At 39.5% G+C, this 18527-nt stretch overlaps 1 long non-coding RNA gene across 1 annotated transcript; it reads left to right on the forward strand.

Moving 5' to 3' along the window:
- Positions 1–4308: 4308 nt before the first annotated feature.
- LOC145547767 (uncharacterized) lies at positions 4309–16153 on the forward strand. The gene is made up of 3 exons (XR_014084084.1): positions 4309–4408; positions 5456–5557; positions 15069–16153. It is a non-coding gene; the product is annotated as an uncharacterized LOC145547767 (long non-coding RNA).
- Positions 16154–18527: the final 2374 nt, after the last annotated feature.

The raw sequence follows: 18527 nt of genomic DNA on the forward strand, positions 1-18527 counted from the left end.
AGAAGCTGGTGATTTCATCTGAAAAAGAAAATCTACACTTCAATGGTGAACCTTCCAAACAAATGTGATAAAAGTGGAAGTCGTTCATTTACCTGAATTCAAGTTGGAATCTTGAAGCACAAATTAGAAATGTTTGCATGAAAAAATAATTGTGGATTTCAAGGAGATCCGATTTGTATCTCTTGCTAAATCTCTGAACTAGATTCTTTTGGTGTGTCCTGCTGCAACGCTGGTGGCTGAATTTCCATCTCAGCATGTGATCAGATTCTGTAGGAGCATGTTCATGAACCATCGCTGGTTTCATACGTATTGGACCAGAGAAACCCTAAGACATACAGGAGACGGGCTTTTGAGGACTGGAGTTGGCCACTTTTGTCCTACATGAATTAGGAGAGTGTTGCAGAGCAGAGAGATGTCTGGCTTTCCTTCCTGGACTTCAAGTGAAAGATAATGGAGAAGAAAACGAGAAAAAATGGAAAATTAAGAGCAAACAGACATAAAAAAGGAGCAGGAGAGAAAATATAAGTAAAAATATTAAGATGAGAAGAAAAGTATGACACTAAGAAAATAGAAAATAAAATAAAACAAGAAGAAAGTCTTAATATTACAACTTTATTCTCAAAATATTATTGCTTTATTCTCGTAATTTTCTTTTTACTTATGGCCCTAATACTTTGTTGTGGAAAAGAGAAAAACAACTTATGAGAAAAAAGGAAGAGAAAAGCAGGAGGAAGACAAGAACTGCACAAGATACAGATAAAAGTCAAAGGACAATATTCAGGACAACGATCTAAAAAACCCACAGGAATGACAAAGAATGAGAAGGTAAAGAGAGAAAGCAGAAATCTCCAAACAGACTGAGAGGAGTGATCGAGGAAGAGGAGCGGGAGGGACGAGACATGAGGATGAAGGTTCAGGAGGGAGGAGGGGGTGAAGGATTAACAGCCTGTCAGTCGCAAAGCTCTCACACATGTTGGTGATTCACTTAAACACACACTACAGGGTGGCAGGAAACAGACTGACAAGCTCCAAGTGTATCAATGTGTGTGTATGCGTGTGTGTGCGAGGACAATAAACTAGATTGAGTTTTTATTTTAAAGCCATCTGACCATTGGGAAAAGTGGCACAGGGATTAAATAACCTTAACAGTTTTAACTGAGGAAAACACACACACACACACACACACACACACACACACACACACACACACACACACACACACACACACACACACACACACACACACACACACACACACACACACACACACACACACACACACACATTTTTACTCACAAGCCCATTAAGGCTCTTGTCGACTTTCCTATTAGAAAATGTATTGAGGAGTTTTTTAAGCCTCTACATGTGGCATTTACAGGGGATTTAGTTAATGTCTCCAGTTTTCTCCAAGATTTTCTCGTTTTCAACAGTTTGACAGAATTAAAACAACATTTATTTTACTCAGAGTGAATTGAGAACAGGACTGGATAGCGATGCGTTGGGTAGCACTTCTACTCCACGATTAAAAGGTTTCTCCTCCTCTGGCTTCACCTGCACTTCAAAAACATGCATGTAACGTTAACCCTTGTGTACATATACGCAAAACAGAAAAACAAATGAATAAGAATAGCTTGGTTAGTAAGGCAGGTGGCAGATAGCCTGGTAAAAAACCAACTGCTTGTTCTAAACCTTACCTCGATTTGAGAATCTGGACCCCCGGCTATTAATAGACGATTGGTTCTTGGAGGACTCTGTCTATGTTTTAAATATAAAATCACAGTTTTGTAGTGTAGTAACTGTTTGTGGGGAAGTAACAGTAATCTAATTACTTTCTCTTGAATCATAATCCTTTACTCATTACTTGAAAAAAGCGATTGGATTACAGAAACGCGTTACTACACATCACTTTGTGTAAAAAAATAATTATTAAACAGTGCAGAAATTTGATGTCAACATTCACACCTTCTCCTCATGGCTCCTTATTGATTCAATTAAAATTCTACTGGACAAATCTAGGTCAATAGGAGGAAACTTAGACGGAAAACTGAAGGGAGATGAGAATCAAGCAGAACTGCAGCGAGTTCTGGGTCTCCTCCCAGTGGGATGTTTCTGGAAATCCTCCAAAGGGAGGCAAAAGGAGGGATTCTGATCAGATACTCTAACCATCTCAACTGGCACCTTTCAATGGGGATAAGCAGCATCTCTACTCTGAGCTCTCACAGAATGCTGGAGCTCCTCACTCTGTTCCTATCTGAACCCACATACCTTCAAGCATAGATCATTTCAGCCATTTTTCTCTTTTGTATTGGAAATAATAACAGTCTCTTTGAAATCTCAAGATCATACATTAACCCTGGCTTTGGTCCTTTATGCACTGCTGGTATCTTGTGCTCCATCAAATTTGTCTTACTGGAGCTCCTAGAGACGTAATGCAAAATACTTGCAGCTTTAATTGCATCAAAAGGTGGTTCAACAAGGTATCGACTCAGGGGAATGAAGCCCAGACTAACATCTAGGAAACAAAAACTGATGAGAGCAATAAATCCCTTTTAAATCACTGAGTCCCAACATTCTTTCAATCACATTAAGAGCTCTAAAGACTGCTTCACGTACACACATGCATTTATTAATGCAATGTAAGTTCATGCCATAAATCTCTCTGCTGTGTCAGAAGGCATCCATATATAAAAGTGATGGTTAGGGAAGAGTGAAGCCAACAGCTCAGAGTTTAATCCCTTTATTGTGAGGGATAGACGCCCATACTCTTAATAGTCCTGGATCGAGGACATAAAACATACTTTTTTATTAAACTCAGAACAACCAATTTCCACTAAACTCAAAAACTAAGTTGTGTAATCACTTTTATAGTCTGCCGGCGTGCAAGGTGCTTTCAGATTCAGCCTTTTCACTCCCACCCATCCCCCTATAATGGCGAAACTAAACACTCCAAACAGAGCCGCCATAAAACTGGAACATTAATCCTTCTCTGGTTTGTTGGAAGTTATTGACTGAAAAGCGCCTGTGTTTGATTGTTTGAGCTTTCAACGTGAACGCTGAGGTTTATGTGAACATAACGGCCATCAGTCTTATCACACAGGGTAATAAAAGTCTACTGCAACAGCGCTGTTCTCTGACAGAGTGGAAACATAATAAGAGAGGAGAAGGAGTGAAGTGACAATTTCAGTTTTTCTGTTTCACTCAGCCATTTAACCTGTTGAGAGTTTAATGATCCCTGACTCTAGAAAGTGTTTGAATCTCCATTTTATACCCCCCCCCCCCAAAAGCCCCAGTGATAATATCCACAGTTTTCCATGCACTGTCTGTCAGATGAGGGTTTTTTCTCCACTGGTTGGCTGCTGCAATTTCACAAAGTGCTGCACGGAGAAGTTTATGACAGAGAAAACTCTCATTTTTATCCAGACTGTGTAGGTAAGTCTAACCAGACCTGTATATGAGTGTTGGTGTTAAGGATGTATTTTTTAGGAGGTCAAACAAGAAATCAAGAAGGTGCAGGTTGAAGGAACCCATAGCCAAAAAAAAATATAGTGTCACAGACACAATGTTTCCTTCTAGGTGGCTTTGGACAAACTGGTTTATTCACTCAAAATTTCTTCATCCAGTATGTAAAAATGAGGGAAAAGATGCAATAAATACGATCTTTTCTCCAATTTATCACCCTGCGATGGAAAATCACATAGACTGCATAGAGAATTTATGCCCTTCAGTTTTATGTTCTTTTTACCTGAAAACCACTGAAAAAACCACTGACTGAAAACCACGTTTAGGAAAAAAAATAGCTCTAGTAAATTCAAAATGCTGCATTTAAATGTTTTCATTAATTAAGAGGAGAAAGGCTATAAAAAACCAACCTAAAAAAACAGTTTTACAAATTACCATCATTAACCAACATGTTTCTGGTTCAGTTTCACCAGATTAGACACTTTTCACATAAGGCCATCTGGTTTTCTTGTCTAGTCCTCTAATTTGTCAGAATTTCATGGATTGTACTTATAAGATCATTTTCAAAACACCCATCTAGTAGTTGATGTAGCTGATGATGAGTTGATACGTTTTTTTTTCAACTTTTGACAGATAAATTTACGTTTAAGATGCTAAAGAAAGTAACATGTTTGTTTATCACTTGAGATTTTACAGTAACACTGCTACTGGAAACTTTTCCTGTGTTTAATATACAACATTGTTCCATGTAGCTGCAAGACGTGGCCACCAGATGGCAGTGTTTCAAAAATCGTCAACAATTTTCCGAATATTTTCCCCCAAAGCATTTTGGTTCTTCCGGTTGTGTTGCTTGGACACGAATGGAGACACAATGTTTATCCCACTGCAGGGAAGAAAGGCAAACAAAAACATTCACATAACTTCAGGAAATAATTAACTAAAATGAGAGGTAAGCAGTCATTAGTATAATCTGACGGTGTATTTTCTGTCTCAAAGCCAGCAGGTGTACAGATATAAAACATATTAGTACTTAAATTGAGACGATAATGCTCTGGAAGGCTAAAGTCTTGTAAAAATTACTATTTCCCTTACATTTTAGTGGGTTTTAGTCAAATTTGTGTTTTAATTCTGCTACAGTTCTGTTGTTTGGATGCGTATTATTTGTCTGTTTTGTTTCAATGAAGAATAAAATATGGCAACCCAGGAAATGGAAATTAAGATGGAAAATTTATTTCCTTTGCTGCATAAAAAAGCTTTCAGTTACAATCAAGTGATTAATAACATTGAGGGATTTGGGGAAATCCAAAACCAGAAAGACAGTACTGCTTGTATTCAGAAGTTGTTGGGAGTATTTGGGTTGTGGATCCTTTGGCTTCTTCAGAGGTCTGAACTGATCAAGGACAGATAGTAAAAAGTTATTGCCCAGACCAATGGCTCTACATGTCAACGATAGAGATGTTTTACAGCTCCGCAGCCGTCAAGGATGGAGATATTTCATGTCACGATAGAGGGGTGACTGGAGGTTGATGTAATCACCCATCAGGTCTTCAAGACAAACAGAAATGTTCACATGCAAACATGCGGTGTTTACAGTAGACTGAAAATATTCTGGGGGATCCAGACTTTGGTTGGATTTTAAATCTGATCATATGCATTTTTTTCTGTTAACTTTCCAATAAGCATGGGAAAATAAACATAAAAAATGTATGGCTTTTTTTGATGAAATGGGGATTTATTGATTAGAAGTGTGCAAATAAGTTAGTTATTTTTATTTAGAGTTCAGTAAGAAAGCAGTGGATATGTAATGTCGTGTCCAGCTTTTGTGTGACTTACAATCTATACCTGATACAGCTATAAACAGAAAGAAATGCATTTTTGTTTGTTTTAATGTGTTAGTATTTTTGTTAAAAGTTTCAATTCACTGTTCTGCTGCCTCACGAAGAAGGGAAGTTGCTGCTGCCTTGGCGTCACTTTCTTGTTTTATTTTGTTTTCCAGACTGAACAGTGAAGTATGAGAGGGCTGTAGACCATTTGTGGGTGGACTAAAGTGGACTAAGTGACATTAGTTGAAGCTGCTCCAAGCATTTCGCATGCTGAGGTGAGTGGCTTTTCATTGACCCAGATGGAGTTTCTGCTTTGTGTGACATGAAAAAAAGATTAGGTTAGTGTCACATCTTTGGCACAGCATTTGAGTATGAAACTAATTAAATTAGTTACATAAGTTTACTGCCGGGGCTGCACAGTGGCGCAGTTGGTAGAGCTGTTGCCTTGCAGCAAGAAGGTTCTGGGTTCGATTCCCGGCCCCGGTCTTTCTGCATGGAGTTTGCATGTTCTCCCTGTGCAGGCGTGGGTTTTCTCCGGGCACTCCGGTTTCCTCCCACAGTCCAAAAACATGACAGTCAGGTTAATTGGTATCTCTAAATTGCCCCTAGGTGTGAGTGTGTGTGTGCATGGATGTGTGTCCTGTGTGTCTTTGTGTTGCCCTGCGACAGACTGGCGACCTGTCCAGGGTGAACCCTGCCTCTCGCCCGGTACACCAGCTGGAGATGGGCACCAGCAACACTCCTGACCCCACTGAGGGACAAGGGTGTAAGAAAATGGATGGATGGATGGATGGATGGATGGATGGAAGTTTACTGCCTGATTGATGTGAACTTGTTGAATCAAGTCAGCTGTTATTAAACACACAAAAAAGAGCCACAGCACCTTCCTTTGTAAGAACGAACCGATGATAAAGAGAAAACCTGGAAGAAACCGATTTATTTCTGGCGGTGCTGCTTCCCTCATTCCCAGACCAGCTCTGCTGCTTGCGCTCCATCACGTTGTCACTCTTGGCCCTTATCATTCGGCCTCGGCCCCTGTGGCCCTCCGCCGAACCGAGCGGCAGCCTCATTACCGCTGCGGGCCTTTCAAGGAGCAGGAGCCGATGTTTAGACGCTGAATTACCTCCTGCTGCTTGCCGTTGGTTTTATTCTGTTGAGGCAGAGAACGTCATTCATCAAGGGCCGTCAGACCGCCAGTTTCAGCAGCCGGCAGGATCGAGAGGCCACGGCCATTAAGCTTCCTGTTGGCTTCACATGGTGCTGAGTGTGAAGGAAAACTGGACTTCTGGCTAGAAAGACAAATATTTTTAGAAATATAGCACATTGCTTGGCTAAAGTAATAATTTTCATAGCAGAGAAAGTCACAGTTTAACCACAGTGTTAGTTTTTACTTTAGCAATTTGTCATAAAGTTCAGTTGTAACTTTAGTTAAAATATTTGTAACAAATTTTGAAACAAACAGGCTCCTTCTTTCTGAATGTTATCATGTTGTTCTTTCACTGACGTATTTACTTGTCCTGTTGTCATTTGTCCATCGCAGGCATTAGTGACCCACTTTTTTTTGTTCCTTTCAGTCTTGGTTTTGTTCAGAAACAGAAAGAAATAATGGCAGAAAGTCAGCATAATTTTTCTTTCTCAAAATAAATAAACATCTAAAGCAAAATGACTATTATAAAAAACAAACATTTGCATATGAGACTGATTGACATGAAAAATCAACAGTCTTGTTGTAAATTGGACCAACCCAAATGTGCAGATGGATTGGATGTGTTTGCTGTTGTAGAGTCTGTAGATTCCCACCAGAATGAAAATCACCGTTACCAACATAAAGAGTGGAGAAACGGTTCCTCAAAAATGAAAGATGAGGATATTGACTCATGGTTCTGGAGTGTTGGAGATCACTGCAGAGTAAAGGAATAGAGCTCTTGGCACGAAGATGCAATTTGTGAACATGAAACATGAGTTGAAATTAAAAGGAAAATATATCTATTTCTTTACTATTGTTTTGTAAACAAATCAAATAAACAAAGTCCAAAGTGGTTCTTTAGGTATTCATAGTAGAGAGTGTGTTTTTGTTTATGTGATTCATAAATGAGAAAGAAAGAAAAACAGAGAAAACGCATTGTATAATAAGGAGAATAAATAAATAAACTCATACATGTCCTTGATTACATTATTGATGACAATAAAAATAATACTAAAAGTAATAGGATTAAAGCTAAATGTATAATTTTGTTGTTGTGACTCCATGCAGTCTGCTGATATTGTACAGTCGACAATATATTTTCTTGTCTCGTGTTCTGATAGTTTCTGTGGCTAACAATGGAGCAGTTGTAAAATAAATGTAAAACTTAGCTTGTTTCTTACAGTGTCCTAAAAATCTGACTGTTTGGTTTGAGATTTCTGAAAGCCTGATATCTCATCCTGGTATTGTGTTGACAGCTTCAGGATGCCCTACAGCGGATAGAGGGATGGCTGGGGAGAGGGGAACTGTCTCTTGGAGAAGAAGATCTTAATATAGAATATATAGTAAAAATAGTAAAATGAAGAGTCAGACTGTAGAGCTGGATTCCTGTTTGCTTCACTGTTTATCAGAGGAGCAGTTTTTAAAACAATTTCACTAAGATTTAAGTCAGAGGTGAGGAAATCCTGCTCTGTGATCAGGATTATAGCTCAAGGTTAGAAAGACGGCAAGGTTAATGTCAAGATCTTCTGACTAAAAACTGATTCTTCACAGCGAAAGTTGGTAACATTTACAGATATTAAATCATTAACGCCAGAACGACGTGGTCAATGTTTCTTTGAGAGAAAGCAGCATCAAAGTACCATAACATTTTGCAATAACACAGACGCATTACACTATGGACGATGTTGGCGGTTTTGATTTAATTAGTCAATTAAGAAGCTAGGATAACATCTTGAGATATTCCTTTTCGTACGGCAAAACTGTTGTGGCAAATTTATACAAAAGGTTTCTCCATATGTTATACCAAAAACACAGACAGGATACATGGAGAAAATAGCAAATTATGACTTTCAAGCTGAATTATGTAGCAAACCAAGGTTTATGTGTCCCGCTACAGACCTTTAGTTAGAAGTTTCTGTTAAATGAGGTGAAGGATAAATGATTTGTGTTCATAACCTACAGCAGTTAAGTCCTAAAGGAAGATCAGACAGCATGCATTTGATGTAAGAAGGACCTTGAGACCTGACTTGCAGCTTAGTGTTTATGAAACGTTTATTTGTGAACAGTTCATCGTCTTGTCTTTCCTTAAATATTGTGCTTTTTACATCATGTGGGCTGGATTTATTGCAGCCCCTCTAATAATTTTCTTAGTGTGCACACATTACATCATTTTGAAAGGAGCTGTCTGGGTTTGATTATGTCAGCATTTACACAAAGAAACAGAAAACATGTTTGACCTTTAGGTTTTCACTCAGTCCATCTAAACAAACTGGAAGTCTTTTTTTTATATAGAAAATGAACATTTCACTTTTTCTTCTGAGTCTATCTGCAGGAGAGCACTGTTTGATTGACAGCTCTTTCAAAACCACCGTTATTGGAGACAGAGTGGAAAGAAATAGTTTCAAAACCCTGTGTGTGTGGGGGGGAGGGGGGGGGGGTGCGTGTGTGTGTGTGTGTGTGTGTGCGTGTGTGTGTGGGAGAGAGAGTGTGTGTTTGGAATATTTCCAACTCTGAAAAGTTGAACAGCCATCAAGCATTTTACCACACAGCTTTCACCATTTTTTATTCTTTCCTCAGGCATAATTATGACTGCTGCTGGTCATAGGTGTGCGCGTGTGTGTGTATGCGTGTGTGTGTGTGTGTGTGTGTGTGTGTGCGTGCGTGCGTGTGTGTGCGCGCAGTAATCACATAGTTTGTGTCTGTCAGAAACTCGTCACTCACATGTCACAGTGAGATTCAGCCGTTCACTTAAAGGGAAATACCTCTCGTTTTAAAATGTCACTCGGAGCTTGTTATTCATCGGCTTTGCGCGCACACACAGGGACACACACACAGACTCGCATGTGTTCCCCACTTGTTGGTCAGGTTGATGTTTCTCAGATTGCTGCGTGACATTTTGGACAGATGGAGGGCGGTGGATAACTGTCACTCACCTTCTTCCTCCCCGCTCGGCTCAATTTAAACCATCTGTCCTGACTCTGAGTGTCTGAGGATGATGATTCATTCAGACTTCACCAAGACTTACCTCAGTGTAGACGTCTCGCTTTTCCAAGTTTGGTTAGACTGCAAGTTATTCACTAAACTTGTTTTTCTTTTTGGATGTTTTATGTACCTATTTGTACCTGTGATTGAGCGAATTACAATGGCGTGTTATAAATTTATGGCGTTCTATAAAATTCCACCCAAAAACTCATTTTGACATTAATCTCTGAAATTTTTCAGAAAAAACTTTGACATTTCAGTGTTGGAAATTTCAACAATTTTCTAGAAAAAAAACAGGTAAATTTCTGACATCTAAAAATGAAAAGTTGGGAGACAATTTGCTAGTAAAAATGCAAAACTTTTGAGGTTAATCTCCAACATTTGCTAGAAAAAATTGTGAAATTTAAGAGTTTCAAAGGTAAAATTTTTTTTAACTTTTGAAAATCTGAAATTTTCCAAAGATTTTTTCTACAACAATTTCTGGAGATTAATCTTAAAAGTTGTGAATTATTACTAGCATATTTTTAACATTTCAAACTGAGAAATTTACCAGTTTGTTTTTTTGAAAATTTCTGAAATTAATCTAAAAATGTCATTTTCTCTTTTTTTAATCTAATTGTGTGTTTTATAATATTAAAACCAAAAAACAATGGCGTTTTTGTACTGCTATGACTGTAAAAAACAAATAGAGCTTTTCCTTTTCACCAAAAGTCAAATTACTGTGTAAAATGTATTTTCATTCAGCTGTTTAATTGCTGATTTTTGCTCTAAAGTTCATTTTTTGTCTCTAGTTGCCGTGGGAAATCCACAAATGAACATAGATGGTGGGGGTCATTAGGGTCCCAATTACCCGCTTTAGCTCTGGGCCCTCATGAGGTTCAGCTGGTGGAGAGCAGCCGGAGAAAAAGATGTGATGTCACAGTGTTAATGTGTGTTAATGTGAGTAATGCACACTTTTTCAGCTGAGTGAACGCGGGTTTTAGCATAAGAGTAGTTAGCCTACAAGCGACTCTACACAAGCCCTCATTTACTCAGTAACAATGTAGAAACAAATTCAAATCGAAGGTCAAATATAATGTCAACTCTTCCATGTCTGGGATGTTTTTGTCATGTCAAGAAAAAAGGAGATGGGAGCATCAGATATTTTCTCCTTGCAGACTCACATTGTGCTTTGGCCTGTAAAGGCTGTCATTGTGATCAGAGCTGTCAGACCTTGTTGTGTTTTGTTGTTTTCTGTTCAGATGCAGCATCAATGAAAGCAGACTGTTTGTTTTATTAATGCATTGGAATTTGCATTGATGTGACGCAGAGCATTTGTGCTTATCGGCAGGATGAGGAAGGAAAAAATTATCCTGCTTATAAAGAAACAAACATGTAATGCAGTTCTTTTGGTCTTTTTGAATGCCTGACTGTCTTAAAATCTGTTCACTCCTTTTTCTTTTAACACTCTCCTGATATTGTTAAAGGTTCGGGGTTGAACTAACACAGTTGTAGTCCATGTGGTGGACACATGTCAAGCTGCAGTCCAAACCTCATGACTCTTTCCTACACTCCTGAAGATTCAAGTTTCTTCTGCACCTTTTCCTACCACATATTGCAGCCAAAGGCACATTACTAAATACTGACCTGAACATTATGCAGTCAGGTATCTTATGTTTTATATTTTTATCTAATTGAAATTGTTTTGTAGAAATCAGCTTTCACTTTAACAATGAAGAATCTTTTTGCCATTTCTTTTGTCAAAAAAGCAAAGTTTTGTCACTATTCAAAATAAAGGGTAAAACATTATTTACACTGTATAAATATATATATTTTTGATCTACCTCATAAAGGTATAGCAAAATACGTTAAAATCTGTTGGAAGGTGAGAAAAAGTGAGAAGTTTTGGGGGTATAGTGTGTTAATCTGATGTTGGTGTTCAAATCCTTTATCGCATAAACAATTCAGAGTTTTCACAATTTGTAAATTGAAACCATTAACCTCTTCACCCCAGCTCCTCCTCCTCTGCTTCTGTCTTCGATGTTTGACAGATGTCTGAGGTCAAATCACAGCAGCCCAGGCCAGCGCTGAAGTGGTGTGATGGAGCTGGCGGTGTCAAATTTCCCGTCAAAACCACTCACTGCACTCTTTCATCAGACATCGCTCACTTTCTGCATTCTCTCCCACCAGACAGAGGGTCTGTTCAGGACGTGGTCTTTGTCTTGTGCAGGTTGAGATGAAACGTGTTGAGAAAAGTGATTTATTTTCTAACACCAACATGCTGGGAGAATTATCTTACAGGATCTAATCTCCCATATCACGCCGACCCCCAAAGTAATCATATTTACATGGCGGTATCTATTTAGCGGTTAATGACATGCTGCAAGCTCACCATTGTGCTATTACACCTCTTTATCTTCCATCCTATTATACATGTGATCTGATTTCATCCGCGCTGCTGCACATTTACATATCCATTCAATCACACACCACTGACTAATAAGTTTCAGCTTAATTAAACTCGTTTGCATGTGGTGAAATCCCATCATGCGGTATAATAAAATGAGCCCAGTGTGATAGCAGGTTGTCAAGGTGTGTGTAGTACAACGGGTATATTTAGCAAAGACGCCTCTGGGTAAAAACATACATCATCATTGAGGGTAACAGAGCCACATTCTGTGTCCATTCTTACGATGTCTAAAACCGAAAAATTCTCCAATAGAAAATACAATCTCTTCTATAATTCATTTACAATTGTTACATTTTTAAGATGGGGAATTTCATCACATTTTAGAACCAGAAAACCAAAAAACTCACGAGCACAAAATATAAATAAAATTATTATTCTTTTTTTTCATTATTTTTTACAAGAGAATAGCTTAGCCTAAAAGGAGACATTTAAAACAATTCCAGCTTTATTTGTTACTATAAGTATAAGCAACAGCAAAGTGAAGCAGCCGGCTGCTTCACAGACTGCACACATTTTTTAAACACAATGTATATTTATGCACACTTTAAAGTATCATATCAGAAAAAGTTGAGTGCTGTGGTGGCGTAGGGGTTAAGCACAATCCACAGATGGAGGCCTTAGTCCTCAACACGGCTGTCACAGGTTTGATTCCCGGCCTGGAAACCTTTGCCGCATGTGATCCGTAAAGATTTTCCATTGCAGTTTTGCGAAATACACTACTTTCAATTAGGGCTGTGTAATAATATCGATTTTGCGATATATATTGATATTTTCTTTCCTAGAAAAAAATCGATATTCATCCGCAAGTATCGTAACATCCAACTGTCACCTTGCTCACTCACTGCTTGCTTCACCAGGAGAGTGATTAGGTCATCAGGCTTAGAGTGATTCCTTCAGATGTTAAGTGTCAAGGTTAAAAAGGTATCAAACTATTCAGAGCAGGGTACTTGGTGCACTTTATTTACTTTACAAATGCATGTAAGCTACAGTTTGTACTGTTTCAATTAAAAGAAACATGTTTTCTCACCACTTCTTTGAGTCTGTGTCCAGGTCCAACCAGAGCCAGGTATTGTGTAGTTGGTGCTTTTAATCAGTTTTCAGTTAAATTAATTCAGTCCAACTCTATAATAGTCACAAAATGTCACCAAAATCACTCTGTCCCTCTAAAATCTTTCAGAAAATCGCAAAAATATATTGAATTGCATCGTTTGCTGAATATCGCAATATATATCGTATCGTGAGCAGAATGTCGTGTATCGTGAGATTATTGTATCACTACAGCCCTACTTTCAATACAGTTGATGCACACCTCCTCCTAACGCAAAAATGTTTTTGTAAATTTTGAGTTTTTTTAAATTTACGTGTTATTTTCATATATCCAATTTGCACAATCCTAAGGTCAATGGAAATGCTATTAGCTTGTTACTCTTTGGGTCTGGCAGTTATCATGCCTTGTTAAATTAAACCAAAACTATGGGATTAATTGCAGTAAATTCTTATTTTAACAGTTTACCTTTTTTCATCATTGAGAACTGAGTTTTATATATATGTGTATATGTAACCCTGTCCGTGTGAGATGAGTCCTCGCTGTTCCTTGGACTCTGCGTTGTGTGTTCTTAAGGGTTTTTGTCGGAAGGAAACAAGACAGAAATCTGACACACACGGCGGTTGAAATCGTGGATGGGACCGTTTATTCGGACCACCCGACAGCGCAGCGGCTTCGCCTTCAGAATTCAGAGCAAATACTCTGTGTCAACATGTTTCATTAACGCAGTTATTTTTGATTTACAGATACAGCATATAGAAAAAGAAGAAAAAAGACAAAATAATACAAAACTAACTACTTGAACATTAAAAGTAACATTTGGCTACATTGAGAAGCTGGCGGTCAGCATTGCCTACCTTTAAAAATCAGAGCAAATACTGACCGTTGTACCACCAGCACACAGTAACGAACGCCAAGTACGGCGTTCTTCAAAGGACACACTTTACAAAGTTCCACAACCCAAAGAGCAGATCCAACACCTTGGTGAAATGCACCGACACATTGAAGCACTGTCCTACACACATATATATATATATATATGTGTGCGTATGTGTATGTATGTATGTGGTGACACTTATTTAAGGGTTTATTTAAGAGTTTGAAAAAAAAGGGAAAGAAACAAGAACGTCCTGGATTCAAATCCAGGTTGGGACCTTCATCATGTGCAAAGCCTGTTGGTTGTTAATGCATCCAAATTAATGACTTCACAAAGAAAAAAAGCAACTCCAGTGGGTTATTTAGAGGACAGAAATTATAAACATCAAGCCAAATCTGTACACCTTGTACACCTTTCAGAAATCAAAATAAGGGACGCCCCCCTCGGCACGTGTCGCCCGACTCTCATGGGGCGGGACGTCCGCTGCAGTGATAGACATTATTTTATGGCGGCGTTTTGTGTCTTTAAAAAGTGATCCATAGAGCAATCGTACATGCATAGTTGGTTGGAGTACCCCAGAACTGTACTCCAATAAGAGTAGTATACTTTAAATACATTTAATTAAGCCCGTGTAAAACGTATTTGGTAAACCACTGAGTAACTGATCATAACACCTGATTTAATATTCAAAATGTGTCCTCAGACAACTAAAAGTATAAAAGTTACGTGAACATTCTGATATTTTACAGAGTATTACCAAAATATTTATATAAATAAGGAGTATTGACTGGTTCTAGACATATTACCTCAGGACCAGGATAGTCAGTTTATCATGGCAACCTTGAAAAGAATAAAACAAAAAACAAAGAAACAATATTTATCATGACATAATGAGTCAAAGATACTTGACTCCAGACTCCAACTTTACAAAGTAAACTGCCATCCCAAAATCTACATTATATTAAACATAAATAAATTATATGTAGCGAAACCATAAATCAAATTTACACATTGATAACTAAAAGCAAAGCCACATTAAATATCTTGTCATGTAAAATATCTCATTATGGACCTAGCTTCTGAGCCACTACTTTTTTGGATTAAAAGAATCAAATAATTATATCCATTAATGTATTTTGATTAGTTGTTTTTAAGACTAGTTGTGGATTTAAATAGCGTTTCACTGACACTGTTTTTCCGTAACATATAATTACCCAGTAATATTTTTCTTTTTCCTGTCTACTTAGCATCTTTAATACAGAAACACGGTGGACCACCTCAGCACCCCAACCACCGTAGAACTGAAAAAACGAATAATCAAACTTACAAAAATGGAAAAAAAATCCAGTGAACAAATAAAATGCAAAACAAAGACAAACTGGAGACACAGAAAGATCACAAGGAAACCAGGTAGAAGTGAGAAAAGTGACGAGACAAACCGACAAATAACGACTAACAATAAGGTGCTTAAATACTGCAGAGGTTGTGAGCTTGACAAAAGACCTGGGATGAGCCATTGATCCATTTTCTTACACCATTGTCCCTAGTGGGGTCAGGAAAAGTGCTGGTGCCTATTTCTAGCAGGAGGTGGGGTACACCTAGGACAGGTGGGAGACCAACAAGACTCGCCACAAAGCCCTGGAGGTCAGCTGAGAGACCAACAAGACTCGCCACAAAGCCCTGGAGGTCGACTGGGAGACCAATGGGACTCGACACAAAGCCCTGGAGGTCGACCGGGAGACCAATGGGACTTGCCATGAAGCCCTCAAGGTCAGCTGGGAGACCTATCAGACTTGACGCAAAGCCCTAAAGGTCAGCCCGGAGACCAACGGGACTCGACACGAAACCCTGGAGGTTGACTATGAGGACAGCAGGACTTGCTATGAAGCCCTGGAGGTCAGCCGGGAGACCAATGGGACTCGCCATGAAGCCCTGGAGGTCAGCTGGGAGACCTATCAGACTTGACACAAAACCCTCAAGGTCAGCCTGGAGACCAACGGGACTCGACACGAAGCCCTCAAGGTCAGCCCAGAGACCAACAGGACTCGACACAAAGCCCTCAAGGTCAGCCCAGAGACCAACAGGACTCGACACGAAGCCCTCAAGGTCAGCCCAGAGACCAACGGGACTCGACACAAAGCACTCAAGGTCAGCCTGGAGACCAACGGGACTTGACACGGAGCCCTGGAGACAGGACGGGAAACCAACAGGCCCCACAACAAAGCCCTTGAGGTCGGCCGGGAGACCAACGGGACATGACACAAAGCCCTGGAGATCAGCACCCAAGTGTGAAGCTCCCCTGACACTGTGGTACTGCTGTCCTCAAGCTTTTCTGCCAACCACAAGCATAAAGTGTACTTCCATGGTAAATAAAGAACCATGGTACTTCTTTATTTAGAAGCACCATAGTTCAATCCAGTACCTGAGATTGTCTGTTTGGTACATTTTTACAAGTGAAGCCTCTGACCACACGTCTGAATAAAGATGGCCTCTCCTGTGGCTGGTCTGAAACTGACTGGCTGTCTTCATGGGTTTTTTCTTCAGATGGCTGCTGGTTCTTTTGCTCCTGTCTGTTCCTCAGCCTATGATTCAGCTCTTCCACTTGAAGCTGCAGGTCAGTCTTTATACGCTCCAAGACGGTTTTTTCTTGCTCGAGGGTGGTAATGTTCCGCTCCAGGGCGATGATTCTCAGCTCCGAGGTGATGCTTCTCTCCTCCAAGGCGGTGCTTCTCTGCTCCAGAGCGGCATTGTACTCAAACTCTCTCGTTCCAGGCGGTCTTCTCCTGCTCCAGGGTGCATTGTCAGCTCTAAGCAGTGCTTCTCTGTTCCAGGGCGGTCTCTCCTGCTCCAGGGTGCATTGTCACTCTAAGGCAGTGCTTCTCTGGTCCAGGGCGTCTTCTCCTGCTCCAAGGCAGTGCTTCTGTTCCAGGCGGTTCTCCTCTCCAGAGCAGGGATCCAGCCAGTGCTTCTCTGTTCCAGGGCGGTCTTCTCCTGCTCCAGAGCAGTGATTTCCAGCTCCAAGGCAGTGCTTCTCTGTTCCAGGGCGGTCTTCTCCTGCTCCAGGGTGGCGTTTGTCAGCTCTAAGGCAGTGCTTCTCTTCCAGGCGTCTCTCCGCCCAGGTGCGTTGTCAGCTCCAAGGCAGTATTCTCCTGCTCCAGACCTTTATAGACCTTTATATTATAGAAAGGTCTATAATATAGTGTTTGGTATCTTCTTAAATGGGACACTCTTGGCTTCCATTAAAACCACGTTTTGAGTCTCTCTGACCAACACAGAGGTCACTAGAGCTTGTTAAACCAAAAATTATACACATTTTCCACACCTTTTGACCAAACTAGATGCATTTCTTTTATCCTAGTGGTGTCCAGGGACAGCTTCACCCATCTTCTCATTAAATCTGACTCCAGCTGGGTGCTGTGGTGGTGCAGGGGCAAAGCACAACCCATGTATTGAGGCCTTAGTCCTCATGCCAGTGGTTGCAGGTTCGATTCCCAGCCTGGTGACATTTGCTGCATGTCTTCCCCCTCTCTCATTACCCTCTTTCCTGTCAAACTACTTTCAAATAAAGGCCAGTAGAGCCAACAAAACCTTTAAAAAAATCTGGCTCCAGCTCTTCCACTGAAGTTAAAAAAAAAAACTTTAAATGGTTGAATTTTATTTATTTTGTAGCATCGTAGTTAGGTGGGGTGATAGCAAATATAAATGCAACAATTTCCTGAACATTGCAAAATTTGTGAAATGTGTGTATTTTTATACTTCCAACTGTTGCATCGATCTTAAGGAAATTTAATAAAATGTACAAACAGTAAGTACTGGATTCATTATGACAGGTTTATAGGAACTGCTTGATGTAGAAAAATCAGGCATATTTGAAATAAAATTCCTCAGTTACATTTATTGTTTACTCCATAACGCCCTCCAGATGCCTTTTTTCACCTGCTTCACCATCCTGGTGTAAGGAAATGCTCAGGGTCTCGACTGTTCATATTTGCAGATTTATCTCATGATCCCTTGGCGACTAGTACCCATGTACAATGAGCATGAGCTAGCATTAGCATTGCAGCACCTTACTGACGCTGATAACTACTACAGGAAGTTTGAAAAGTAGCAATTAGGACTTGTGTTTCCAGGGTTGTGGGATTTCATGATCCACTTATTTTCATGCATGAGGAAAACCAAAAATGTTTGATGGTTTTCAACTAGTGTTGCTTTGGACTTTGATTGGGTAAAAACACTGTCGGTTTTCAAGGGTGTTAAAACCATACGTGCTTTGCTTCAAACTTATTTATATTATCTAAAATATCCCATCGTGTTTCATTACAGGCTCATTTTGGGAAGCTGGACCTTTTTCTCTCAACCTTTTGTCCATAAAGAAATAACTGCTTAACTTTAAACTCTACATGGTCAAAGTAAGTTTAGTTTTTATTACTTAACAAAATGGCATCTCTTGAGCAAAAAAATTATAAACAAATAAAATATATATAACGAATGAGTCAGGTTTCCTTGTGTCCATGAATATTTAAATTCATGGAGTATACACAATGCAGTCTACTCTATTACAATTTCCACACGTTGACAATGTTGGTTGACGGAGGTATGTTTTGGCGTTTAGTTATCCAAACAGCAGTGCGACCGAGAAGCTTGGAGCAAAAAAAGGGGGAAAAAAAAGCAAAAGAACAAAAACAAACTTAAACATTTGTTTAAGT

Source organism: Poecilia reticulata, chromosome 16 (assembly GCF_904066995.2).
Source record: "Poecilia reticulata chromosome 16, P_reticulata-male-v2, whole genome shotgun sequence".
Lineage (NCBI taxonomy): Eukaryota > Metazoa > Chordata > Actinopteri > Cyprinodontiformes > Poeciliidae > Poecilia > Poecilia reticulata.